We start from the raw sequence: 27932 nt of genomic DNA, 5'->3' as shown, positions 1-27932 counted from the left end.
CTTGAGATTGTCTTAGTTGCTAAACAAACGACCAATGACAAATATTTACCAGTTGATGACTTGAACTCGAGCTATTTATAAATGATTTGGTTCATTTAGTGCCTTAATTCAAACTTGGCCAACTTTGAGGGTCTCATAAGTGCTCTGGCATAAGCAACCGGAAGTGATGCTAGTTTCTGTGCTTTTGCTACATTAGCCCGCTTTGTGTAATTGCTGTAATCATTAGCTTCAATGGCATCTAATTAAGATCTGTTGGTACAACAACAACGATGCCCGTACTGCCCATCTACTAGTTAAGTTGAGCTCTGAAACGCCCTTCTCTGCTTCATCATAGAACATCCTAGCTCGTTTTATCTGGCCTTTCATGAAACTACGCCATTTATCGGTCACTTTCCCACGCAATATGTCATCATCTGACAAGCCAGCTTGTGCTAGTTCATCTTCTGGGAGATAAATTCTTCCTCTGATAGCACTACAATATCACATACGAGTAATAAGTGTTTTTGTATCACGAATACAAACATAAAATACTTTAAAAAAAAAAACAGAAACTCAGTCTCATTAGGCCAATATCAAGAATTGGGAGCATCATCATCAATAGTGACAAACCTAAATCAAAGTATCTATTGAAATTCATGTAAAGTCTTTTGAAATGATTCAATAGGAGAGGTTCCCCAAAAAAAAAAAGAAGAGATTTTTATATAATAATCAGCTAGAATAAAGTCAATTAAATGAGCTTTATATACACCGTATAGGGCTGTAAAATGAATCAAGTTGTTTGTGAATATCTTAAGTTTGGTTTGTGATGCTTGTTGGAACTTGTTCATTAACACAACGAATTAGCCTTGAGCTCCAATTTAAAGCTCAATTTTGTAAGATTTAATCTTTTTTTTTTTTTTTTTAAAGGGGGGTTGGTTTGATATATTTGTGAACGCTAAAAGCTCAATTATGTAAGATTTAATCTTCTTTTTTTCTTTTTCCTTTTTTTTTTTTTTTAAAAGGGGGTTTTGGTTTGATATATATGTGAATACTATAGATAATAGCTTATCTTCTATAAAAATAAATAATTAAATAAAGAAGAAGAAGATGATAGCTTTTGCAATTAACATGTGCAACTTAAATTGGAACAAACAGCACAGGTGTTGGTAGGCAGGATTTGTTTAAAAAATGTTTACTAGCTAGAATATGCATGCGTTATAAGAAACTTACTCTTCTCCAACATCTCTGAGTATGTTGGTGAGTTGATTAGCAATTCCAAGGGCTAATGCAGCATTGTAAACACTCTCTATTGAAGCCTTTGATTCTGGTGCTATCCCCATCACTGGAACACTCATAAGCCCCACAGTCCCGGCAACATAGTAGCAGTAAAGGTAGAGCTCATTGAAGTTCTCGTATCTTGATTTTCTCAAGTCTAACTTCATTCCTTCTATCATGTCTTTGAAGAGCTGTCCAAGGAAACAAAGGTGAGTTGGTCAATCTTAATCTTAGCACAAATAAACATTCTTTTTTTTTTTTTTTTTTGATAAACTTCAATATATATTAACTAAGAAACAGAGAAACAAAGAGGGGCATCTTTCTTACAAGCATCTACTATACTAGGAGGAAGATTGCCCGAAATGAAAAAACAAGACATATTAGACTCAATAGCAAACTTTGCAGTAACATGTGCAGCATTGTTGCAAGACCTGTTGATCCAAGCAAAAGAACAAACAGGAACGGACTCAGCAGTGAATAAAATATCAGAAACCAAACTCTCAATAACCCAATCAGGACAGCCCTTACGTTTCAGTACCCCATCTAAGCAAACCTTACAATCACCTTCGAAAGTGACAGAAAACCATCTTTCTCGGCTAGCAAGCTGAACTGCCCAGAGTAGTGCTTCAGCTTCGGCTTGGAGAGGAGACCGTTTGGGAATGACTTTAGCCCATACCTTTATAACAGCACCTCGATAATCTCTAGCCATGACAGCTAAGGCAGCTTTCGAAATGGAGATAGCTGCATCAAAGTTGATCTTGATTGTGCCCAAAGGAGGTTTAGACCAATTTTGAGGATGAAACACCGGGACAGAGTGAGGTACTGGTTTGGGGAAAGTGATAGCGCATTCTTGGATTTTGGCATGAACTCTGTGAATTGAGGACTGAAGGTCTACCTTCCCTTTGTCGTTGCATACCACGTTTCTAGTATACCAGATTTCTTCCATAGTGTAAGCGAAATGCAAGGACACTAACCATTTATCATGCGCTTGCCAAAGTGGTTCAGGAGGGTTGAGAATCAGATTGATTATGTCCGCTGCCGTTGTAAATTGTGCTTCATCAGCCTTGAAACCCCAGCATATGGAAAACCATAGAGCTCTTGCCACCGGACAATGGAAGAAGAGATGAGCAAACGATTCTGCCTCCTGATTACATAGCACACAACAAGGATCATCCACCTCCAAACGTCTGCTTAAATTTTCCTTTAAGGGCAGAGCATTTGCAGCAACTCTCCAAAGGAACATTTTAATCCTTTCTGGTCCTATCATCTTCCACAGCTTTTTCCAATCCACCTCTAGATTAGCTGGTTGGGATGGTAGTTGGGATATTTTCCTGTAAGCAGATTTTACAGTGAAACATCCTTTGGGGTCCGGTATCCATATGAGCCTATCAGGGTGGGGTCTTGTCTGTAAGTGGATGGAGAGGATAGCTTTGGCAGAGCTTGGATCAAATAATTCCAGGATTAAAGGTGCTTTCCACTTCCGCAGGTCAGGGTCGATTAATTGGGATACCTTTGTTGCTACTCGCAGAGTTGATGCAGTTTTTGGGGTCGGTGTGAACTCCTGAATCCATGGCACCCAAGGATCAAGCCATATATCAACAGATTTTCCATCTCCAATAAGGTAGCATGCACCTTTTGATACAATAGACTTTGTTTTCTCAATTGCTTTCCAAATGGGAGATGCATTCTTTGGTGCTTCTGCCCGCAGCCAGTCCTCACTAACCTTGTACTTCAGTCTAAGAACCCTCATACATATACTATCCCTTTTAGATGCTATCATCCAGGCCAATTTGGCCAACAGTGCGTTATTCATCTCCTTGGTTTTTTTGAATCCCAGTCCGCCACGACTTCTTGGATTACAGAGTTTGTCCCAGGCACTCCATGCTATAAACCTGCCCTCCCTCTGACTTGGCTTCCACCAGAATCTTCTGGTTAGAGCATCCAACCTATCACACACCTTGTTAGGGATGCTAAATGTTGACATAGCATAATTGGGTAATGTTTGTGCCACTGAGTTGATGAGGGTTCTCCTCCCTGCCCATGATAAACACTTGCTTCTCCATCCCAACAGTTTAGACTCAAGCTTATCTATGAGGAAAGTAAAATCCTTACATGGGGATCTGGATAACATTCTTTCTAATACACAAGTAAGCCATTTGGAATTCACCTGTATATCAACAGGGTACTTTGAGACAGTATAAGATAGGGCAGCATCATACACGTCATACGGTTGACCTTCAAAAAGATCAGTTAATCTTGTCTCCCATATTTCCAGAGCCTTGGGTGTGATGTGTATAGCATTAGGCCCATCTACAAGTTCGTCGGTTCTCCTGCACCACACTATAGAGTAGAAGACATGCCATCCTTCAATCAGCACTGAAAGTTCAAATAGTGTAAAAAACACCCTTGAACGTTTAGACCCCCAAGTACAAAACTACCAATTCAAGTTTTATGACAAACAACGAGTGTGCGGAAAATGAACACAAGCTATAAACAGAATTGGTAAACAATCTAAGCCAATTAAAATCACATCCACAGCAGAAAATAAAAGGCAAAGATTAAGGGAAGAGAGATGCAAACACAAGGACAACACACGATGTGTTATCGAAGAGAAAACCGAAGCCCTCGGCGTAAAACCTCTCCGCCGCCCTCCAAGCGGTTAATAATCCACTAGAAAATGTAGTTGTGATACATGAACAGCAATAGACCTTCCAAGCCTAATCTACCCAATGTACCTAAGCCCTCCAAGCTTCTTACTCCAACGAGGTTGCGCCGAACCTTTTTCTTTTCTAACTTACCAGATTCTGCTATAATCCATAGCATCCACCATCCTTGGCATCTTCCAATGCTTCCCAAAACTCCAAAAACACTCAACACTCTAAATGGGTGTGGGTAGTGTTTGGATAGAAATCTCCTCTCAATAGGTATGACAATGAGAGAGGGAATGAGAAGAGACTACAAAGATTTCTCTCTAAGAATGAGTAGCTCTCTCTAATTGGGTGGGTGTTTTAAAGAAACCTCTCTTAGGGTTTTTTTTTTTTTTTTTTTTTTTTTTTTTTTTTTCTGAATAGCCACGCATATTTTGTGGGAATGAGGGGTATTTATACTGGTATGAGAATGGAATGCAAAGAGTCAGTTTTTCCAAAACAAGGTTGGCTGGCGACTTGACCTCGCGACTTAACTAAGTCGCGAGTTCAAGCTGCGAGCTAACTTAATGGCCAGTCTAGATTTTTGTCCTGTAGTGCTCTAGGTGGCATGACTGTTCAACTCCCCTGCATGCTCTGCGCGTGTGCAACTTTTGGCGGCTTGCAAGCCGCGAGTCCAGCCGCGAATCCTTACTTCACTACATAGTCTTGAGCATTTCTTCACACTCTCTCACACACTACCCTTACATGATTCCCACCTAAATACAGGGTTTCTAAGTGCTGTATTACAAGCAAATTTGTCACGGAATAAAGCCAACACATGGTTGATTAAATTTAACCTTACAAGCACTCATAATCATCTAACCCTAGTCTCTAGCTAAACTTTATAGCAAAGCAGTATGCACATACAACAAATCTTTAAGTTAAAGGTTATTATTGGTAGTTAAGAGTTGGCAAAAAAAGTAATTTAAATTATAAATTCAAATTAGAACCAATAATAATTTACCGTCTAACTTTTTTTGTAAAAGTATTGTGAAAATGTTATAAATGTAATACTTGTTATTCGTAAAATCTATATCACCTACAATTATTTCAACAGTATGGGTTAGTTCGACCAATAAAAATCTGAAATATCAAATGAAAAGTCAGGCTCAACTTCAAATCAAGTAAACCCTCTTAACCATTTCTCACTGTAACATTTTCTCTCCAATGACTTCAACCACCACCACTACACTGTCATCATTGCAACTACCCTACCCCCATACTACTCGATCGACCTAGCCTAAACACGCAGAGTACCTCCATGGATGGCAAATCAAAACCCATTCAAATCCCCCGGTTGACTTGGTGACCCAACTCGAACACAGCACATGGAGGTGCATCCCTACACAACTAGGCATGGTGCTCACCTATTCAACACACCCAACTCTCTAAGTCACACATCCCAACACCATTAGTTGTGAGGCAGATTAACTTTTGTAATTTATTTATTTTCATATCTTCATGAAAATTTTTAATTTTTAAGTTCAGGGTTGTTATTTCCTTGATTTTAAGTGTTTTTAATATTTTTATATTCAACTAAGGGATCCTTTAATGGTAAAATATCAATTAAGTTATTTTTTAGAATGACAAGAATAATGCTAAAGGTATAAACTATTTTACAAAAAAAAATTTACAAATTACTGATGTGGTGAGTAATTAATGGCAAATGACAAAGTGATATTAATGATGAGGCTAAATAAAAATCAATAAGAAGTTGGCTGCATCAACATTTTGTAAAAATGTTGTGAAATAGTTTGTGGTTGTAGTATTATTCGACAAAGTTTGGCTAAAAACTTAATTATAGTCAATAGCTACAATTCCCATACAAAAAAAATTAACATTACTACATATTTTGAAAATCCAACCATTAACTTGCATGTTCTATATATTTTTAACAAATGTGTCAAATTTTGTATCAATCGGATGATATTTACTGTTTGATTCATTCTTATTTTTGGTGCATAATTTTAGGCTACAAAAACTTGAAATTTAAATATTTGATTAATGACATAACTATTGATTTTTAATTTTTTGGAAATTTTGCAAACATGAAGCATATAAGAAGAAAATGTAATTCAGTGCTGGATTTGTTAAAATTCAAACCCAATAAAAAGATATTGAGTAGAGTTGTAGTCATTGGCTACAAGTTAATTTGTAGCCAAAATTTGTCCTTTTTAGAATATATGTTCTTATCAATCAACTTTTATTGGGCTTTCATTCTCAAAAAAAAAAAAAAAAAAACTTTTATAGGGCCTTTATATGGAAAATTTTAGCATTTTCGATATAAATATCTCCCTCCTCTTTAAAAAGGGAACGTCTATAGGTCCCCCACCCCCAAATAAATGTAGTGTTTAGTTTCTAATTAAGATATAATAAAAATAATAAATTAATTAATGTAGTGGTTCATTTCTAGGAAATAATAATGATAAATGTATTGGTTTAAATATGATTTTAATTGTGATTCATGAAAGAGAAATTAAATGGCACTAGTAAAGATTAGTTCAGGTTACACTTTTGAGTTATATATTTTTTTAAATGTGAATCTTCATAATTAAAAAGAGCTATATTAGAGATGAAAAGAAATTCACAACTCTTAGTTGATATAACATCATTTTCACATGAGTTTATTACTAACACAACTTTTACTATTTACCATCCACAACATAACATCTCAACAATTAATTTTTTTTTTTTAAATGACTTTTTTTTTTAATCATCAGACTTATTAAATCAGAAAAGAATATACACGCATACCAGCGACTGCCCAAATTGCTCTTTGTCGTTCTGGTGTCATTAGTAATGTACCTGAAAATAATTGCACAGAATAAGCTCAATTCAATTGCACAGAATAAGCTCAATTCAACAATATTTCTCTTTTAAAATATATATATATATATATATATATATCATTATATTTATATTTATATATTCCCAATTATACAAGAAATTATCGACTGCAACTTAATAGCTTGTTTGGATGTTTAAAAAAGGAGAGAGAGTAGAGTTGAGGGAGGAAGAGTAATTCAATTACCTTATTTGGAAGTTTTTTAAGGAAGCAGGGGGAGGGATTTGGAGGAGTTTCAACTACCTCTAATTCCCTCATTTTTAATTCTCCCAAATTGGAGAGATTTGGAGGAAGAGGAGAGTAGATAAATTATTGACCAAATGAATTCCCCAATTTACCCTTTCTAAATTAACAAAATTACAAACCAAAAAAATTAACATAAATCCTTCTTTTCTTTTCTTTTCCTTAATATTTTACTTAGTAACTACTAATTAAAAAATTATTTTCCTTAGTAACCAAACAAACGATCAATTATTTGACTTTGAAAACTTTTCAAAGCATATTCTCAAGAATCAAACACAGCACCAGGTTGTTGTATATTATTTTTAATTGATCAACATGCTGCTTCATGATTGAAGATATAAACAAAACAAAATTGATCAATTTTCAGAATCCAAGAATAGGAACCAAAGCAATCCAATCGAACAGAGTAAAATTCACAAATCTAGTACACCTATCCCCCGTTTGGTTGCTAGGAAAACAGATAAAGCCAAAAAAAAAAAAAAATCTCATCTATCTGAAGTTGACGGAAATGAATATCACCTACTTTGAACAGAAACAAACCAATCAGATAACCTACTTTTTTTTTTTTTTTTTGAGATAAAAGATAGGTATTGTATTAATAATATCAAACAGTATACAAGTTAAGGATACCCTGTTTTAATGTATATAGTACAAGGGAAGGGAAAAACTTTTTTTTTTTTTTTGGTTGCATAAGAAAGGCAACATTATAAAAACTTAAAGCAGAGTTTACAAACCAAACACTTCAAACAACATAGTTACAGACCAGCCCTACAAGACAAACAACTCGAGAAGGGAAAAACAATGATTACAAGGACAATATGCTCATCCGATGCTCATTAGATCACCTACTTTGAACAAAGTAAGATTTACATATAGAGTACAATTATATCATCGTTTGGTTGTTGAGAAAACAGAGATAGTCAAAAATAAATGAAATCTTACTAAAATCAAAGCGGAGCTTAGTTATGCACATGCACATACACATACAAAGTTTTCTTTTTTTTCATTTTAATTATTATCAATTAAGGATGGTTTTTTTTAGTATAATAAAAAAGCAGAAAAAATATATAATCATAGACCAATGTTGATTATTTAATTCACATTAGAAAAAAAAATTTATCAAAAAAAAAATATTGCATGCTATAGTCATAATTATTTAATCTAACAAATTAATCATAAAAATGTTACAAGTCCATTTTCAAATAGGGGTAAATTTGTCTATTTAAATTATTTCCTCTCATTTCCATCCTAATTTTTAAAACATCCAAATAAGAGGAAGAGCTAATTACTCCATTTCCTCTTACTAATTTTAAAAACATCCAAAAAAGGTGGAGGATAACTGTAAGGACTGAAATTGGATTGGTCCCAAAACCGGATTGGGCTCAAACCCTAACGGTCCAAACAATAAATTTATAGAGCATAGGTAAAAGAACTAGATCTATCCCAGAAAAAAAAAAAAAAAACGATTAGATTTAACGGTTCAAGACGGTTTGACCCGAGTAAAATTAGAAATTCTATTCTCAGACTAGATTAAGTAGTTCGTATCATTTGAAGGGGCAGGGATATTAAACTTGTTAATTTTTCTTCGAAACCCTTTAGGAAAATGGGTAAGTTCAAATGTCTGGTTGAATCCGAGGAGGGTATGAGAAGTTTCAGGGCTAAGTATAGGATCCCACCAACAGTGGGTGTGAGGTATGCGGCCCAAGGGGAGTGGGTCGGTGCTGGGAAAACTGGGGAGGTGGTCATTCCTATGATTGCCTTCATAGAGGGTGGGATGACCATTCTCATGGGTACTATTACTAGGAATTACCTTAGGTTTTTTAGGTTATCTCTCACACAGTGTGCCCGGAACATGTTTAGGGTCTTAGAAAGTATAGAAACTTTAAATGAAAGAATGAACCTAAACCTAACCCACCATGATGTCAATTGGGTGTACAATATGCACCATTTGAAGGGGCAGGGATATTACCTCAAATCGAGGTATCCCGCAGTAAGGCTAATTTAGTGCCTTCCCACTTCAAATAAGAACTTAAAGGAGGATTTCCTTATCTTTTTCGGGGAATGGCACAATGGTCTGCCCTGTCCAACGAAGGAGGGAGAACCAGGTGGGAGTATAACCATAGACTCATAAATTTCAATTTACATTTTTTTTTTGCTTTGTGTCTCAATATTCTCGTTTCTAATGAAAACTCATTTTAATTTGATAATTTTGCAGATAGGCGTTCCACCAAACCCAAACTCAACTTAGTCAACAAAGCAAGCTTGGATAGGGTACTGCAAGCTGAAATATATGTGAATGAAGCTGACAGTCAACTCTGAGCAGCCCATTTAATCCTCGGATACACACCCCTCTCGTTCGCCTTCCAAGCTCTTAAATACGTAATCCGAGCTCGCGACCCTCGGCTTTGCCGTATCAACGTTGCCTACCAGGGGTTTGTCGTTCCAGAGGGTGTTCCACTCCCCAGAGACACTCCCCGCACCCAGTCACTTTTCGTTGCCACTCCTTCGGTAGAAGCATCTTCATCCCAACTCGTCCTTAGAGAAGAAGAGGACAGAAAATGAGAAGAAGAAGAAGAAGAAGAAGAAAATCAAGAGGAAGTTGTAGATTTGATAGACTCCTCGGACAAATTCGAGGTTTTTAATCAGACTATACACTCCGAGGACGATTTCGACGAAATGGGTGTCCAAAGGAAACCCCAAAGAAGTCTAATGGAGTTGATAGAGAACCAGCCTAGGAAAGGTGCATCGGGGAGATCTGCACAGTCTCAGATTCCCCCTCCTTCCACCAAGTCTCCTCCTCCTGCTCCTCACCAACCTCTTCATCAACCTCAGCCGGTCAAACCTGAAGCTGCTGATTTAAAAAGGCGAAAGGAGCAGAAAGGGAAAAACATGGTGGATACTGGAAAATCTCATTTGACCCGGGAAGAAGAGGCCCAACGAGCTGTGAAGCAGCAAAATGTCAACCGCACCTCACAACGGGACCAAGAGAGGTCAGATACTCAGCCTCCTGAGCCTCAAGCTTGGTTGCCAGTACCTATGCAAGGTGGGGAGCCCTTGAAGGATGATATATCACTCAGGGACTTCAACGGTGGCATTGGGTGCCACGTAGCCTCGGCTGTGGAGGAGGCATTGTTACTTCCAAGAGACATGATCGAGCTAAGGAATATGAGGAAGAATGAAGTCTTCCTTAATACCAAAAGATATTTGGGAATAGTATAGTGTTATCTCTTTTCCCTCTTTTTTCTTTTTATTGATAATCATTATTTATTGATGTGTACTTTTTATTGACTATGGTGTTAATCCTTCCCTTTTAGGCCATCCAAAACACTTTCAGACTGGAAGAGATTACCAATAACTGCTACTAGCAATTGGAAGATGAAAGGAAAAAGCAGACGGCCACCATTCAAACTCTGACCATATCCGAGCACAATCTTGTCGAGGCGAAGAAAAAGTTGACTGCTGAGGAGCAGGCTCGCCTTAGTGCTGACTCGTCCTTGGAAGGCGTAGAGAGGCAAGCCGAGGACCAGAGGAGGCGTCTACGCGAGGCAAATGAAGAATTGAATACTACCAGGGAGCAAATGGCAGCCCTTAAAAAACAATTAAAGGAAACCCAAAGGCTAAGGGATCAAACTGAGAAGTCCAAGGTTGAAGCCGAGAAGGCAAGGGTTGAGGCCGAGAAGGCAATGGACGAGGCTGAACAAAAGGGTTATGACCTTGGAGTAGCTGGGATCGAGGAAACCCTTAAGGCAGAGGTCCCAGTGGTGAGCCACATTTACTACGCCCAAACTTGGGATGAAGCCCTTAACCGAGCTGGGGTCGAGGCTTCATCTGAGTTGAGGAAAGTAGAGAATGTGTTTTACCCTTCTGTAATCCGAGCCTCGGATCGTTCTTCCACTCAAAATGAAGTGGCTTCCTTAACTGCTAATCCAAATACAAAAGTATTGCCTTAGGATCCTCCTCCTCCCAGCCAACAAGGACCAACAAAAGAGACTAGTGCTTCCCAAGAAGTATCCTTAGATAAGGCTACAGACATTTCGGAGGTAGGGGCAGCTTCTCAAGGCTTTCAACAAGACTTGGCTTCTACAGTCATGCCCGCTGAAGGAGCTTCTAAAGACAAAGAAGGAATAACTACCTCGGAGGCAGGCAAACCGGCCAACCAAACTTCCATAAGCTGAAAAAATAAGTGTTCTTTTGTAATACATTTAGGACTTTTGTAAGGGATTTTGTTTTTGTTTGTTTTTTTTTTTTTTTTAGACATATTTTAATGAAGTATGCATATTTACTTTTTAGAATTCGTTTGAGTTGCTGTTTATCTCATTCATTTTGTCATTTTGATTTTGAGTAGTTTCATCTTGATTGTCCTTTGTTTATACAAGAGAAAAAACGTAACTTACACACATTTATAATTGGCAGCTAAAATGGATGATAACCATTGAGACTATAACATCACATAGATATATTTTGGATACAAATACATCCATTCTAACAAGTTGAACCTTAAGGAAGCATTCAAAAGCTGGATAACGTTAAGTCTAGAGCACCTCAATTATGCATTAACTGATGCTCATAGGCTTATTAGGATTTATATCTTTACTAGGTAATTAGAAACCCTGTGATCCGAGGATGGGACTTAAGGGTTTACTCCTGTGAAGTGCCCAAGTTTATGTGGCACTAGCATTTTAATATCAAAAGGTTGTATTAGTTTCCATTGAACCTGTTTAATGCTCCAATAGAGGTCATAGGGTATTAATCTCCACTAAGTTTGTGATCCGAGGAACCTGACATAACTTAACTTCTATTTAATATTTCAATAGATGTCATAGGGTATTAATTTCCACTAAATTTGTGGTCCAAGGAACCTGACATAACTTAGCTTTTTTTTAATACTTCAATAGATGTTATAAGGTATTAATTTCCACTAAGTTTGTAGTCCGAAGAACCTGACATAACTTAGTTTCTATTTAATACTTCAATAGATGTCATAGGGTATTAATTTTCACTAAGTTTGTGGTTCGAGGAACCTGACATAACTTAGTTTCTGTTTAATACTTCAGTAAATGTCATAGGGTATTAATTTCCACTAAGCTTATGGTCCGAGGAACCTCACATAACTTAGTTTCTGTTTAATACTTCAATAGATGTCATAGGGTATTAACTTCCACTAAGTTTGTGGTACGAGGAACCTGACATAACTTAGTTTCTGTTTAATACTTCAATAGATGTGGAAACGCATGATGTATGATTGGCATAAATTAAAAGAAACCCAAACAAGATTACTTTTATTAATAATAATACCTCTTAAAATTGTTTACATTCCAAGGATGGAGTATAGCTTTTTCATCTAAGTCTTCCAAATAATAGGCTCCTATTCCGGCTACTGAAGTAATCTTATACGGTCCTTCCCAATTAGGCCCCAATTTTCCCCAAGCTAGATTCTTGGTGGTTCCCAGAACTTTCCTCAGCACCGGATCTCCTACAGCTAACGGCCTCAGCTTTACATTGGTATTATAGCCTTGCTTGAGCTTATGCTGGTAGTAAGCCAGTTGGACCATTGCATTCTCCCTTCGCTCTTCGATGAAGTCCAAACTTTTTTCTAACAGCCCATCGTTACCGTCCGAGGTAAATGCACTAGTCCTTAGCGTTGGGAAACTAGTTTCCAGAGGGATGACGACCTCGGCTCCATATGTCATTGAGAAAGGAGTCTCTCCTGTTGACTGTCGAGGCGTTGTTCGATACGTCCAAAGGACACGTGGCAATTCCTCCACCCATTTTCCTTTTGCATCGTCCAGCCTCTTTTTAAGTCCATTGACTATAACTTTGTTCACAGCCTTAGCTTGCCCATTCCATTGAGGATAGGCCGGAGTGAAACATCTATTCTTTATCCCTAAGTCAGAACAGTATTGCCTAAAGGCTTTACTATCAAATTGAAGGCCATTATCCGAGATAAGGGTGTGGGGAGTTCCGAACCGCGTAACGATATTCTTCCAGATAAACCTCTCAACATCTACGTCTCTGATGTTAGCCAAAGGTTCAGCTTTAACCCACTTAGTGAAATAATCTATGCCGACCAGCAAATACTTTTTATTTCCTAATGCTTTAGGAAAAGGACCAACAATATCTAAACCCCACTGAGCAAAAGGCCAAGGGCTGGAAAGAGGATTAAGAATTCCTCTAGACTGGTGGATGTTTGGAGCGAATCTCTAACATTAGTCACATTTTCTAACATACTCCTGTGCTTCCTTCTGCATATTTGGCCACCAGTATCCTTGAGTAATGACCCAGTGAGATAAGGACCTTCTACCCGTGTGACTTCCACAAATTCCTTCATGTAGTTCCTCTAGAAGTGACTCTGACATCTCGGGATGTATACAAAGTAGATACAGCCTAGAAAAAAAGCATTTATACAACTTTTTGTCCTCGGATAACCAAAACCGAGGAGCCTTCCTCCGTATTTTCTTGGCTTCTATTTTCTCCTCAGGCAATGTGTCGCTTTCGAGGAATTTTAGTATGAGGTCCATCCAGCTCGGCGCTAAGTTGACTTGATGAACCCGGAGTACGTCCTTCCCTGTTAGGGTGGGGGTGCACAAATCCTCAACGATTATCACCCGGGGCAAATTCCATGTTGAGGAGGTGGCAAAGGTGGCCATGGAATCTGCATGGGTATTTTCACCTCTGGGAATATGTGATAAGTTAAAAAATTTAAATTTCGTTTGTACACACTTAACTTGACTCAAATATTCCTGCATTCTTGCATCTCGGGCTTCCGATTCCCCTTTCACTTGGCCGACTACCAATCTTGAATCTGAGAATATTTCCATTGCATTTCCACCCATTTTCTGGACCATATTCATTTCCATCAAAAAAGTTTCATATTCTGTTTTGTTGTTTGTAGCTGAGAATCCTAGCCTCAAGGACTTCTTAATGATGATTTTTTCAGGGGATACTAGAACTAGCCCTACCTCTGCTCCCCGTTGGTTTGTTGCTCCATCCACATATACTTTCCAGGATGAGGCATCTTGTGTGGAGATCAGGCCAACCGACTTTTCATCCATGTCATGTTGCTTCATTTCAGTTTCTTCTGGGAGCTCAACGAACTCAGCTACTAGATCGGCAAGGACCTGGCCTTTCACGGAGGTACGAGGCATGTACTTGATGTTGAAAGACCCTAGGATCGTGCCCCACTTAGCAATCCTCCCCGTATAATCTGTGCTTCTAAGTATGGATTTGAGCGGTAGCTGAGTTAGAACTACTACGGTGTGTGCCTGAAAATAATGTGGGAGTTTACGTGTTGCGTAGACCACTGCCAAGATGACCTTTTCCAGTGATAAGTATCGCACCTCGGCTTCATGAAGTGACTTACTTACGTAATAAACTAGTCTTTGAATGCCACTGTCCTCTCATATTAAGACAAAACTAATTGCATGAGAGGCAACTGCCAGGTAAGCAAACAGGACTTCATCCACCTCAGGACTGGACATGATAAGCGGCCGAGATAGGTACTTTTTTAGCTGTTGAAATGCTACAGCACATTCCTCAGTCCACTCAAATCCTTTCCATTTATGCAATAAAAGGAAAAAGGTCTGCACCTATCAGCTGACCAAGAGATAAATCGGTTCAAGGCAGCAGTTATTCCTGTCAGTTTTTGCACCTTTTTCGGATTCCGAGGTGCTTGTAAATCGTTAATGGCCTTAATTTGGTCTGGATTCACCTTAATTCCCCTGTGAGTCACCATGTACCCCAAGAACTTTCCGGAGCCTACACCAAAGGAACACTTTCAAGCATTCAAACGTAACTTGTGCTTTCTTAGAATTCCAAAAATGCTCGTAAGATCTTCCACATGCTCAGACACCACTTTACTCTTCACAACCATATCATTGATATAGACCTCAATATTTCTGCCCAATTGTGGCTCGAACATCTTAGTCATTATCCGTTGATAGGTAGACCCTGCATTTTTCAAATCAAAAGGCATCACTTTATAATGATAGTTTTCAATAGGGGTGATAAAAGCTATCTTCTCTTAATCATCCAATGCTAACGGTATTTGGTGATACCCTTGAAAAGCATCCAAAAAACTCATCCGAAGATGACCTATTGTTGCATCCACCAACTAGTCTATCCTTGGCATAGGAAAAGGGTCCTTACGACAGGCCTTATTGAGGTCCGTGAAGTCTATACACACTCGCCACTTCCTAGTCTTCTTTTTCACCATCACCGTGTTGGCTAACTATTGAGGATAAAAAACTTCCTTGATGGCCCCTGCCTATTTGAGCTTGGCCACCTCACTTCTGACAGCCTCGGTGTGCTCTTTTGATGGGCGCTGAAATGACTGTCTCTTCGAAATAATGGAAGGATTTACATTGAGTTGATGACAGATGAAGCTCGGATCTATACCCAAGGCCTCATATGGGCTCCATGCGAACACATCGACATTTTCTCTGAGGAATTTCACCAATTGCTCCTTCTCTTGCGAAGGCAATTTAGTCCCAACCTGAAAGAATTTCTCCGGATCATCAACAACAATTACCCTCTCCAGATCTTCGCATTTTTCTTCGTCGGCCGATCCATTTAAGGGTAATGCTGGGGCTTTGGATTGCTATAAACCATTATCAGCGGTAGTCGAGGTCTCTGCCTTTGGCCGATGTTGGATAGCCGCTACCAAGCATTGTCGGGCTGTAGCCTGACTTCCTACTATCTCCAAAACTTGACCTCCGGATGGGTACTTTACTTTCTGGCGTAGAGTAGAGGAGACTGCCCCCAGGGTATAGAGCCAAGGTCGGCCTATAATAGCCATGTATGAAGAGAAAACATCTATAACGATGAAGTCCACCTCCACCACATCCATATCGGTCTACACAGGTAGTCTGATCTGACCTTTTAGGATGACCATTCTTCCCTTAAAACTCACCAGAGGGGAACTATAGGCCACCAAGTTCTTAGGCTTTAAACCTAGCCCCTTATACAAGTTAGGGTACATTATATTAAAAGCACTGCCTTGGTCAATCATTACCCTTCTCATATCATACCCGCCAATTCTCAATGTGACCACCAGAGCATCATCATGGGGCTGTATGGTTCTAACCTTGTCTTCATCTGAAAAGCCCAAAACCAATGAAATGTCCATCCTGGCTCTTTTAGACATTGAGCTATACTCCTCAGCTGGAGATCGAGATACTGACAGTACCCTAGAAAGACAAGATCCAGTCCTTCCCGGGGCAGCAAAAATAACGTTTATTGTGCCAAGGGGGAGTCTCGAAGAAGCATCTTCCCATTTTTCCAAGCTTGCTTGGCTTGCCCGACCATTAGAGTGATGCAAAAGTTGCTTCAACTTCCCTTCTCGGACTAGCTGTTCCAAATGGTCCCATAAATTCCTACAATCCTCAGTTGTGTGTCCATGATCCTGATGATAGTGGTAATAAAGATTTTGGTTGCGTCTCGTAGACTCTCCTGCCATCTTGTTTGGCCATTTAAAAAACGGCTCATTTTTTATCTTCTTCAGTACTTGTTGCACTGGCTCCCGAAACACAGCATTAACCACCTGGGTGTTGGCAGAACCTAACTACCCAACAAAGTCTTTCTGAGGTTGGTTATTGTTGTACCGGTCCGACCTGAAATCCCTCCTCTCCTGAGGGATTACCTTAGCCTTTCCTTTTCCCTGCAGTTGGTCTTTTTCTACTCTTTTGTACTTGTCAATCCGATCCATCAATTGGTGTATGCTAGTAACAGGTTTACTAGTTGGAGATTTCCTCAAATCATGCTCGGCTGGAAAACCGGCCTTGAAAATGCTTATAGCTACATCATCATGCTCTCCCTCTATCTCATTAAACATTTCCCAGTATCTATCCGAATAAGTTTTAAGAGTCTCACCATCTCGCATGGACATAAACAACAAGGACCCCAAAGGCTGAGGAACTCTGTTGCAAGTAATAAAACGAGCACCAAAAGCCCGGGTGAATTTTTTGAAGGAATCGATAGAGTTAGCCCTTAAATCGTTGAACCATCTCATCGCCATCGGGCCCAAGCTTGATGGAAAGACCTTACACATCAAGGCCTCATCTTTGGAGTAGATAGTCATCCTTTAGCTGAAATGGCTAACGTGTTCTACCGGGTCTGTCCAACCATTATATATGGTGAATGTAGGCTGATGAAATCGCCGAGGAAAGCTCGCATCCTCTATATTCCTTGTAAAGAGTGATTTGGAAACTTGGCTTAGCGCTTTGTTCATGGCATTGTTCCCCAAGCCTCTGCGAGGCGGACTTTTGTACTTACGTCGATGGTGGTTCTCCTCTTCAAAGGAAAAAGTCTCGCTAGGTGGAATTCTGGATCTCTGTCTATAACTAGCGCCATCTGTCTCTTCAAAGGATGGTTCGGAGCTAGGCGGGGAACATCTTTGTCGAGCATGACTCAACTCTCTTTTCAACTTGTCAATTTCACGTTGCATGTCTCTGTCATTCTTTGCATAAGAGATATGACTCTTCCCTCGAGACTGACTTTTGCTGGTATGAGTGGTGCACACACTTCCCTCACGGCCCTCTCTCTGTTCGAGGCTTCGGTGCGAATTGCGATGCTGGGAACCCCTTGACTCTACTTGGTATAAATCAGCATCTATCTGGTACAGTCTTGTTGCTACTTGGTGTAGACCTGCCTCCTTCATCATGAACATTGTAACCGAATTTCCTTTAGCCTAAATCAAGATCTTCCCACATACGGCGCCAATTGTAAGGACTAAAATTGGATTGGTCCCAAAATCAAATTGGGCTCAAACCCTAACGGCCCAAACAATGAATTTATAGAAGTGGGTAGAAAAACTAGATCTATTCAAGAAGAAAAACGATTAGATTTAACAGTTCAAGACGGTTTGTCCCGAGTAAAATTAGAAATTCTATCCTCGGACCAGATTAAGTAGTTTGTATCATATGGTTTTGTTGAACAATAAAATTGTACAAGAGTTCTAGTCCTTCTCCTCGATCCCCCTTCTCAATACATATTTCCATGTTATATACTACAATCTTGGTGTCATCTTTACCACACACGTGTAGGTTAGAATCAGGGGACTCCTTCTTGTCCCATCCAGCACCTCCCAGAACCATCAACCAGTAGCTGTAAGGCTGCAGATCACTGTTCAGGCAACACTTTCACATTAATGTGGCCAGAAAGTTGATTGAGAGGCATTTAATGTAGCGATAACAGATTTTGAAGATATTTGTTTACCTTTCTTTTCTTATCCCTGGTTCAATGTCCTACCCTTAGTTGTGATGTAAATCCGAAGTAAGTCTGTGATGATATGGCACTCAGATCTACCTCGGACACATGTGGCCGAGAAGGCTTTTGTCCTCGGACGCTTATTGGACCTATCTCATATTGTCTCTACTCCTCTCTTCATTCTGTTCTCTTCATAATCTTATTTGAACCTCCTCGGATGGTCTAACGTCCTCGGATAGGGCCATAGGCTCAGTTAATACTACTTTAACAATACTTCCTAATTAACTGGCCCCCACAATAACCATTCCCCTCTACTCTCCTCCCTCTCTAAACTTTCAAACAGGCCATAAATTTAAAAAATGTACCCATAGTTGAAAGAGAAAGCTTAAGAGTGTTTGAAGACCATTGCATTGCTAAAGTACTCAATACTCATTATAGTAAAATGATTTACATAGGCTAAGGCCATATATAATACTATAAAAGGTAAATTATGTATCTGGTCTTTAATTTTTACACTATTTTTTTATTCGGTCCTTAACTTTTCAAATATATTAATTTGGTCCCTAATATTTTGATATTGTGTCAAAATGGTCCCTACTGTTAAGTGATGGATGGATTGATGTGGTTAATAGTCAAAATAAAATATTTTTTTGAAGCCACATAACATAAGACGGCCACCTGAACTGCCATGTCAACATTACCTAAACTTTTTCTTAAAAAAAAAAAAAATATATATATATATATATATATATATAAGAAAAAAAAAAAAAAGAAGCACCCAGCTTAGTGAGTAGCTCACGTCCAAACACGTGAGGCTCAAATTAAGATCAAAATCCCTAACATGGTAGCACGATTCACTAGGAAGCAGCAGCTTCAATATCAAAATCCCTAATATAATAGAAGAGATTGGTAATTTAGCTCTCACGGCCACGACAGCGATACCTGATGGTGAAGGCTGGCAGCAAAACCTGACTTGACGCTGATCTACTGGTGACGCAAACAACTTTTCAAAAATGATTGTGCATATGAATGACTTTTTGTAGCTGAGAATGCAGATGGGATCCAATGAAAAAAATAGAGAACTCCTCTCTTGAGATCGATCTCTATAGCAGGATTTGGTATTGGTCATTGGTTTGCATTTGCAGAAAATTTACAACATTTTTCCTATAATTAATCAAATTTGATAAGGACAAAGAGAAAAAAGAGAAAAGAACAAAAAGTAAATGACTACATTGTCAAGGTCTAAACCTGATTGGTGAGCCTTGAGATGATATTTCTAAATTCTAACATGGTGGGCCAAATCTTGTGGCTTTCACACACACACACAACAAGAAAGAGTCTAAATTTGGGTGCTAGATTCCAGATTCATGCCACACGAGAGTCATTTTTTATTTAGTTTAATTTAGTCCACGTGGGATGATAGTTGTATAAAAATTATTTTTTAATTTTAGCCGTTAACCACGTAAGTATTTTTCATTTATCATTTAACAGTAAGAATCATTATGACACACAACTAAAATATTAGAAACTAAATTGACACATTTAAAAATTCAGGGACTAAATTAAAATATAACGTAAAAATTAAGGATCAAACATACAATTTACCTTACTATAAATGTGGTGAGCAAATACTAATCATGGAAGAAGCTCAGTTCGAATGTTCCCCAACATATTGTAATAGGAATATATTTCTATAAATAATATTAGTGAGTTTGGAGAATTTTTTTTTAAGATAAAGTTTAGTTACAAAATTGGTTGTAGTTTAAGGTTATAACTTGCTTTAAAAAAATAAATATTACTACATATTTTGAAAATTTAATCAATTAATATATTTTTTAATGTTTTTGATATTTATTTAATAAAAATCAATTTATATATATATATATATATTTTTTTTTTAATCTTTTATGAGACATTAAAATATAATTATATCTTAAAAAGTGAGATTAAAAAATAGTTATATATACAAAAAGGAAAGCTATTGCTCTTTTTATGTTACATCGTAATTTGTAAGTAAATAAACCGCATATATATATATATATATATATATATATGTTGAACTTGACATTAGAATGCGAAGCTTCAATCAAGTAAGATAATTATTACAATTATTACAAAAGGATCACATTTTAAATGAAATTGATTCTAAAATTTGGCATAAAAATAATAACTGCAAAGTTCTAAAATTTCACATCTTTTCCTTCCTTTCTAACAACCAAAAAGATGAGTCTCAGGCAACAACAAAATAATTCAGACAGAAAAACGGACTTTAATATAGTGGAGTTTTTTTTTTTAAAAGCCACATACGTACTTTAGTATTTTTTTGCTTTTTGAAACGAGATGTTATAGACGTTAAATCAATACAAAAGAGTAAAAAGAAATCAAATAGTTATTTTTATGCAAATCCATAGTCTGTAGGTTAAGAATACAAATATTTTTGTTTACGAAGCATAGCACGTATATAATTACAGGACCCCAGTTAAATTTTTTTTTTTTTTGGTCAAAGTATCAATGTCACCTAATAGAAAGTTACAGGTGATGGAAAATGTTTCCTAATTCTTACTTTAAATATATATATATATATATATATATATCCAAAAAAATGACTTCTCTCATTTGTTTATTTATATATCAAGATCAAGAACAGTGCAAGCAATTGGAGCAAAAGAAACACGGCTCAACATGTATAGCAGAAGTTCAAGAAGTCATATCTGAAGCTCTTGTCGTTTAGTAGCTGTATTTGTTTTCATTAGCAATATACGACTTGTAGTTTAGTTTTTACTTTCTTCCATTAGTAATCACACGTGAGTAGGTTGGTTACTTACATGTGAGAGAAGTTGTTAGGATCTGTTAGCTTAGCTTAGTGCTCAGTGCTTAGTGCTCTGTTTCTCGTTCTTAGCTGGACTTGGTGATGTATATAAAGTCACAAAATAAATTAATCAAAGTAATTAGTTTTTCCCAATTCATTCTTTTCTCATATGGTATCAGAGCTCCTAGAAAGCTTGAAATTCTAGGGTTTTACAGATTTGGGAATTTCTCTTTCATCGTCCACCATTGTTGCTCTTCTCAAGCTTTCTCAAGCTTTCTTAAAATCTTCTCAAGCTTTTTCTTTGCCTTAATGGCTGCCACAACAGCTAATACTTCTACCACTGAATCTTCATCTTCTTCGCAAGACTCATATAATCTCAATGATCCCCTATTCTTACATCCAGGAGAAAATCCAGGGGCTGTTCTCACTTCTCAGCCTCTGGTTGGAGAAGAAAATTATTCTGCTTGGGCAAGATCAGTGAGAAAGTCTTTGATTGGTAAAAATAAGCTTGGTTTTATAGATGGTTCTATAACCATTTCTTCTCCACTCGTGAATTCACCAACGGCTGTTCAAGCATGGATTCGTGCTGATAATATAGTTGGTACTTGGATCATCAACTCAGTATCACCAAAACTTCAGGGTAGTATCATTTACAGAGATACTGCTTTTGAGATTTGGACTGAGCTTCGAGACACATTCAGTCAAGGAAATGGAACCAAGGTTTTCAACACCCAGAAGCAAATTGCTGAGTTCCATTAGGGAGAACAATCACTCACTGATTATTTCACTCAGCTTAAGGTCTTGTGGGATTAGCTCCAGAATCTTAGTCCATTTCCTCAATGCACCTGTGGCAAATGCGTGTGCAATGTTAATCAGAGATTGAAGGATCTTCAAATCAAAGAAGCAACAATGAAGTTCCTCATGGGAGTCAATGATGTGTTTTCTCAAGTCAGAACACAAATTTTGCTCATGGATCCACTACCTTCTATTAATAAGGCTCATTCTTTGTTTATCCAAGAGGAAATGCAAAGATCAGTTACTAATTCTGTTAGAGTTGAATCTACGGTTTTGGCTGCCAAGAGCTCAAGCACAAATCCAAAAGGAAAAGAAAGGCCATTGTGCACTCACTGTGGAAAGTTGGGACACACTGTGGAAAAATGTTATAAACTCCATGGTTTTCCACCTGGCTACAAATTCAAGAACAGAAATATGATGGCTCATCAAGTTTCAACTGTTGCAAATCAGTTCCAGGGCCATAATCAGTTCCAGGGCCATCACTTAGCTTCTAATACTGATCATAATCCTATTACAAATCAGTTTCAAGGGCATTGCTTGGCTCCAACTACTGAGTATAATCATTTTGTCACTGCTCAAGCACCTGCATTCACTCCTGACCAGTATCACCAACTTCTGTCATTGATTGGAGCTCACCAAACTTCAACAGTTCAAGAGCCTCACAAAGTTAATGTCGTTTCATTGCCATCCAATACAGTAGCAGGTACTGTTCCTTGTTCACCACATTCAGTCTTTTCTGCTAAGGTTGTGAATAAAAAGGCTTTTGGTGTTGAAACTTGGGTTATAGATACTGGTGCTACAGATCACATAGTTTGTTCAATGCATTTATTGACTTCTTTTACTGCAATTTCACATTTTGTGGTTGAATTACCCAATGGGGAGGCTACACTTGTGACTCATGTTGGTACAATTAAGCTTTCCTCTCATATTACCCTAACAAATGTCCTCTGTGTGCCTTCATTTTCTTTTAACTTGATATATGTTAGTGCCTTGACTCAATCTCAACCCTTTTGTCTTGTATTTCTGTCCAACTATTGTTTTATACAGGCCCTTACCTGTTGGAACACGATTAGAATAGGCAGAATGCATGATGGACTCTATCTGTTACAAGCATCTAGCCTTTCTCAAGCTTCCAAGTCTCTTGATGATTTTCTTCTCAAGAATAAGTCTAGTTCTTTCACTGCCTTTTCCTCTTCTGTTTCTCATGCCAACTTGTATTCTCTATGGCATTCTAGGCTAGGACATCCATCTGATATGAAAGTTCATGCTTTAGGTCATCTTTTTCCTTTCTTGCAAAATTGTTGTACCAAAGACTGCATTGTATGCCCTTTGGCAAAGCAAAAGAGACTACCCTTTCCTTTTGAAAATAAAAGAGCTATTCATTCATTTGATCTTGTTCACATGGATGTTTGGGGGCCATTTTCCATTCCTACTACTGCTGGACATAAATACTTTCTTACAATTGTAGATGATGCATCAAGAGCCACTTCGGTTTTCCTCATGAAAACTAAATCTGAAGTTAGGCCTTTGATTATTTCATTCTACAAAATGGTCCATACTCAATTTCAAACCCCTATTAAGTCCATTAGAACTGATAATGCTTTAGAGTTTAACATGTTTGATTTTTACACCTCTAATGGCATTATTCATCAAACAAGCTATGTCTACACTCCACAACAGAATTCAGTTGTGGAGAGGAAACATCAGCACATTCTTGCAACAGATAGGGCCTTGCAAATTCAGTCCAACATTCCTCTTGTTTTCTGGGGTGATTGCATCCTCATAGCTGTCTATTTGATCAATAGACTTCCTACTCCTTTTCTGCAACATAAGTCTCCTTATGAGGTGCTTTTCAATCAAATCCCTTCTTACTCTCACCTCAGGACCTTTGGCTGCCTTTGCTTTGCTACTAATGTCAATCCACATAAACACAAGTTCACCCCTAGAGCTAGGAAGTCAATTTTCTTAGGATACCCGTTCAATATCAAGGGTTACAAGCTGCTTGATCTTCAATCTCACTCTATTTTCATCTCTAGGGATGTCATCTTTCATGAAAAGGTGTTTCCTTTTACTTCACACACTCCTCTTCCTTTATCTGCCTTAATTCCTTTGCCTAGCATTCCTTCCATCCCTCATGCCTTGCTTGATCCTATATCACCTGTCAATGTTGATTCTTTTGTTCAGATTCATCATGAACTTGACTCAGATGATCAAGCATTTCCTGATGTTTTTGATCATGTTGCTACTGATGTTCTTGATCATGCTGTTTCTGTTACTCCAGTTGTGCTTACTGATGCTCCTAGAAGGTCTACTAGGGTGCCTAAACCTCCATCTTACCTTAAGGCTTATCATTGCAACCAAATTTCATCAACCATCATCTCCAATCAGTCCCAGTCAGGCACTTCCCATCCTCTTTCTTCTTATCTTTCTTATGCTACATTATCTCCTACCTACAAATCCTTTTGTTGCTCAATTTGTACCAACACAGAACCTAAGTATTTTTCACAAGCTGCAACTGATCCTAAGTGGCAAGATGCCATGGATGCTGAGATTGCTGCCTTGGAAGCCAATAATACTTGGACTATCACTCCTTTGCCTCATGATAAACATCCTATAGGATGCAAATGGGTTTATAGGATTAAGTATAAGGCTGATGGGGCTATTGAAAGATACAAAGTAAGGTTGGTTGCAAAGGGGTTTACTCAAAAGGAGGGCTTAGATTACCTTGAAACCTTCAGCCCTGTTGCCAAGATGGTTTCTGTGAAGTGTATACTTGCAGTGGCTGCTGTGAAAGGCTGGTTCCTTAGCCAACTTGATGTAAATAATGCCTTTTTTCATGGTGACTTGCATGAAGAAGTCTACATGGCTCTTCCACCTGGTTTTCACAGCAAGGGGGAGCATGGAGAACAGCTTGTATGTAGATTAAATAAGTCACTTTATGGACTTAAACAGGCCTCCAGACAATGGTTTTCTAAGTTCTCAAACACATTGATTCAACTTGGGTTTACTCAATCTAAGGCTGACTACTCACTCTTCACTAGGCAACAAGGAGATTCATTCATTGCTTTGTTAGTATATGTTGATGACATTCTCATAGCAAGCAATGATAAGGGGCAAGTTGATCAATTTAAGGTGATGTTGAATCAGAAATTCCAGCTGAAGGATTTGGGTGCATTGAGATATTTTCTTGGATTGGAAGTAGCTAGGACAGAAAAAGGCATTTCCCTATGTCAAAGGAAGTATGCTCTTGAGATTCTGGAGGATGCAGGGCTTCTTGGGTGCAAACCTGTAAAAGTTCCTATGGATCAAAGTTTGAAGCTCAGCAAACATGAAGGTTTATTACTTGATGATCCAGGGCAATATAGAAGATTGGTGGGAAGGTTGCTGTACCTAAGCATCACTAGACCTGACCTCACCTTTGCAGTCCACAAACTAAGCCAATTTATGGCTAAACCAAGAAAACCACACCTTGAGGCAGCACTTAAGGTTTTGCAGTACTTGAAGAATGAACCAGGTAAAGGCATTTTCTTCTCAGCAAATTCAGAGTTGCATGTAAAAGGTTTTACAGATTCTGACTGGGCTTCATGTCCAGATACCAGAAGATCTGTTACTAGATATTGTATATTCATTGGAGACTCATTAGTTTCTTGGAAATCAAAGAAACAATCCACTGTTTCCAGATCATCAGCAGAGGCAGAATATCGGGCTATGGCTGTTTCAACTTGTGAGATAGTTTGGATTCTTTATTTGCTAAAGGATCTTCAAGTTAATCACAGCAAAGAAGCTTTGTTGTTCTGTGACAGCCAGGCAGCACTCCACATAGGTTCCAATCCTGTTTTCCATGAACGAACGAAACACATAGAAATTGACTGCCATGTTGTAAGGAATAAAGTGTTGGAGAAAGTTATCAAACTTATCCATGTTAGAACTCAATCCCAATTAGCAGATTTGCTCACTAAGGCTTTGAGCCGTAAACAGTTTTCAGAGCTTTTATCCAAGATGGGACTCATCAACATTTATCAACCTACAGTCCATCTTGAGGGGGAGTATCAAGATCAAGAACAGAGTAAGCAATTGGAGCAGAAGAAACACGGCTCAACATGTATAGCAGAAGTTCAAGAAGTCATATCTGAAGCTCTTGTCGTTTAGTAGCTGTATTTGTTTTCATTAGCAATATACGACTTGTAGTTTAGTTTTTACTTTCTTCCATTAGTAATCACACGTGAGTAGGTTGGTTACTTACACGTGAGAGAAGTTGTTAGGATCTGTTAGCTTAGCTCAGTGCTCAGTGCTCTGTTTCTCGTTCTTAGCTGGACTTGGTGATGTATATAAAGTCACAAAGTAAATTAATCAAAGTAATTAGTTTTTCCCAATTCATTCTTTTCTCATATTATAATTTTAAAAAATGAGCTAGAAATTAAACACAAGACTTTTTCTCTCTTGTTTAGTTATAATCTTAAAAATGAGCCTGAAAACACTTAATACTGGTCTTTGTTTACAATATAACATTTTGGAAAACATTTTCTACGTACTGCACTTGATCTGAAAAAATAAGTCTCTCTTCTCTTGAATCTCTTCTCTCGTAAGAGAGCAAAGGAGAGAGAATGCTTATTCAAGTGGAAAGTATTTTCTATTCTATTATGTTCATTTTCCGTTCACTACCAAATATGAATGGATTTTTTGTTTTTTGGTTGACTTGTGTTTTGTACCATGCTTAACATTAGAAAAGGTTGAAAATGTTTCTTGAAAAATAGTTTTTTACTGAAACAAACATAACTGTTAAAAGTATTGGTTAAATGATTAAATTTACTATGTGTCGGGCCTCACTTATTAAAAACAATTTCAACACACATAGAAGTATTGGATAAATGATTAAATTTATCATATTCTAATAGTTTAAACTTTTAAGACAATCGGTAATTTAACAAGTACATAAAAACAAAATAGATTACAATCACCTACACACAAAGATGAGCTGAAGAGCAAGTACCCATGTAAAATGTATTGGCATACTCGGCAGTGACCTCTCTACACCTTTCAAAAGCTTCATTCAAACGATTCCAATTGGTGTTACCATCATTCTCAATTGGTTTTTCCAGATCCATTGCAGTCTTCCTCCTATGCTCTCTCATCAGATCTGCTTGCTTCAGCACCACTTCATAAACCCTTTCCTCCGCAGATCTTGATGGGTTTGCAACTGCACTTGAATATGCAGAAACCCCAGATGAAAAACTAAGTTTAGAGCTCAACTTGTTACTACTACTATACCTGCAATAATTTCTGGGCATGAGACTGAGCAAAGAGCTAGCATTCTATTTGGGACAAACCACACAAAGGACAGCAGACATCTCAGGCGTTTTTGCTTCGGTTTTAGCGTAGCTTAGGCTCTGCTTATGGAAAAGTTTGGACTTTAGACCAGTAGTTCAGAGACGTAGAAAGGACGTTAAGTGCTTGAGTTTATAACAAAGGGTGACCGCCATAGACATAGACCAGTAGTTGAGAGACTTACAAGTTATAGTAGTATTTGTTATTAAACGCTTAAACCGTGTTTCTCAAAAAAAAAAAAAAAAAAAAACGCTTAAACCATGTGTTCTCTGTTTTTTTTAGATCACAAAAGCTATTTCTTTGATAATGATATGTCTCACAAAACCTAGTCTATTTTTAAGTAAAAAAAAATGACAGGGTTTATACTTATTCATTTTATAATTTTTTTTTTCTTTTTTTTCATCAAGTCAAGACAGGGTTTATACTTTTTTTTTTTTTTTTTAAGAGGGAATCGTTTACGAATCTCTTATTCAATTAAAAAAATAAAAAATAAAAACTTTACCACTTTTTAGTTTTACCAATTAGAACCCACACAAAAACTAAAACAATAATCAGGGAAACATATTATGTTTTGTAATTTGTAAATATTAAATATTAATGACCAAACTTCAAAATTCTGTGACAAAGATATATTGAGCGAGCAGATAGAAATTTTATGTTTCCTTTGACAAAATGAATCAAACTGATGATGCCGAAAAATCGTCAGTGAGCTACACGACACTCACGTGCTCGAAACAATGCCTGCACAACACAAAAAGAGAAGACCTCGTAG

At 37.7% G+C, this 27932-nt stretch overlaps 1 pseudogene; it reads right to left on the bottom strand.

The window, feature by feature from the left end:
• Window positions 1-95: 95 nt before the first annotated feature.
• On the bottom strand, window positions 96-27298 carry LOC115954720 (annotated as a pseudogene).
• Between the last annotated feature and the right edge of the window lie 634 nt (window positions 27299-27932).

Source organism: Quercus lobata, chromosome 8, assembly GCF_001633185.2.
Source record: "Quercus lobata isolate SW786 chromosome 8, ValleyOak3.0 Primary Assembly, whole genome shotgun sequence".
NCBI classification, from domain to species: domain Eukaryota; kingdom Viridiplantae; phylum Streptophyta; class Magnoliopsida; order Fagales; family Fagaceae; genus Quercus; species Quercus lobata.
The sequence above is the reverse complement of the archived record's forward strand: the minus strand, read 5'-3'. Positions and strand labels throughout refer to the sequence as shown.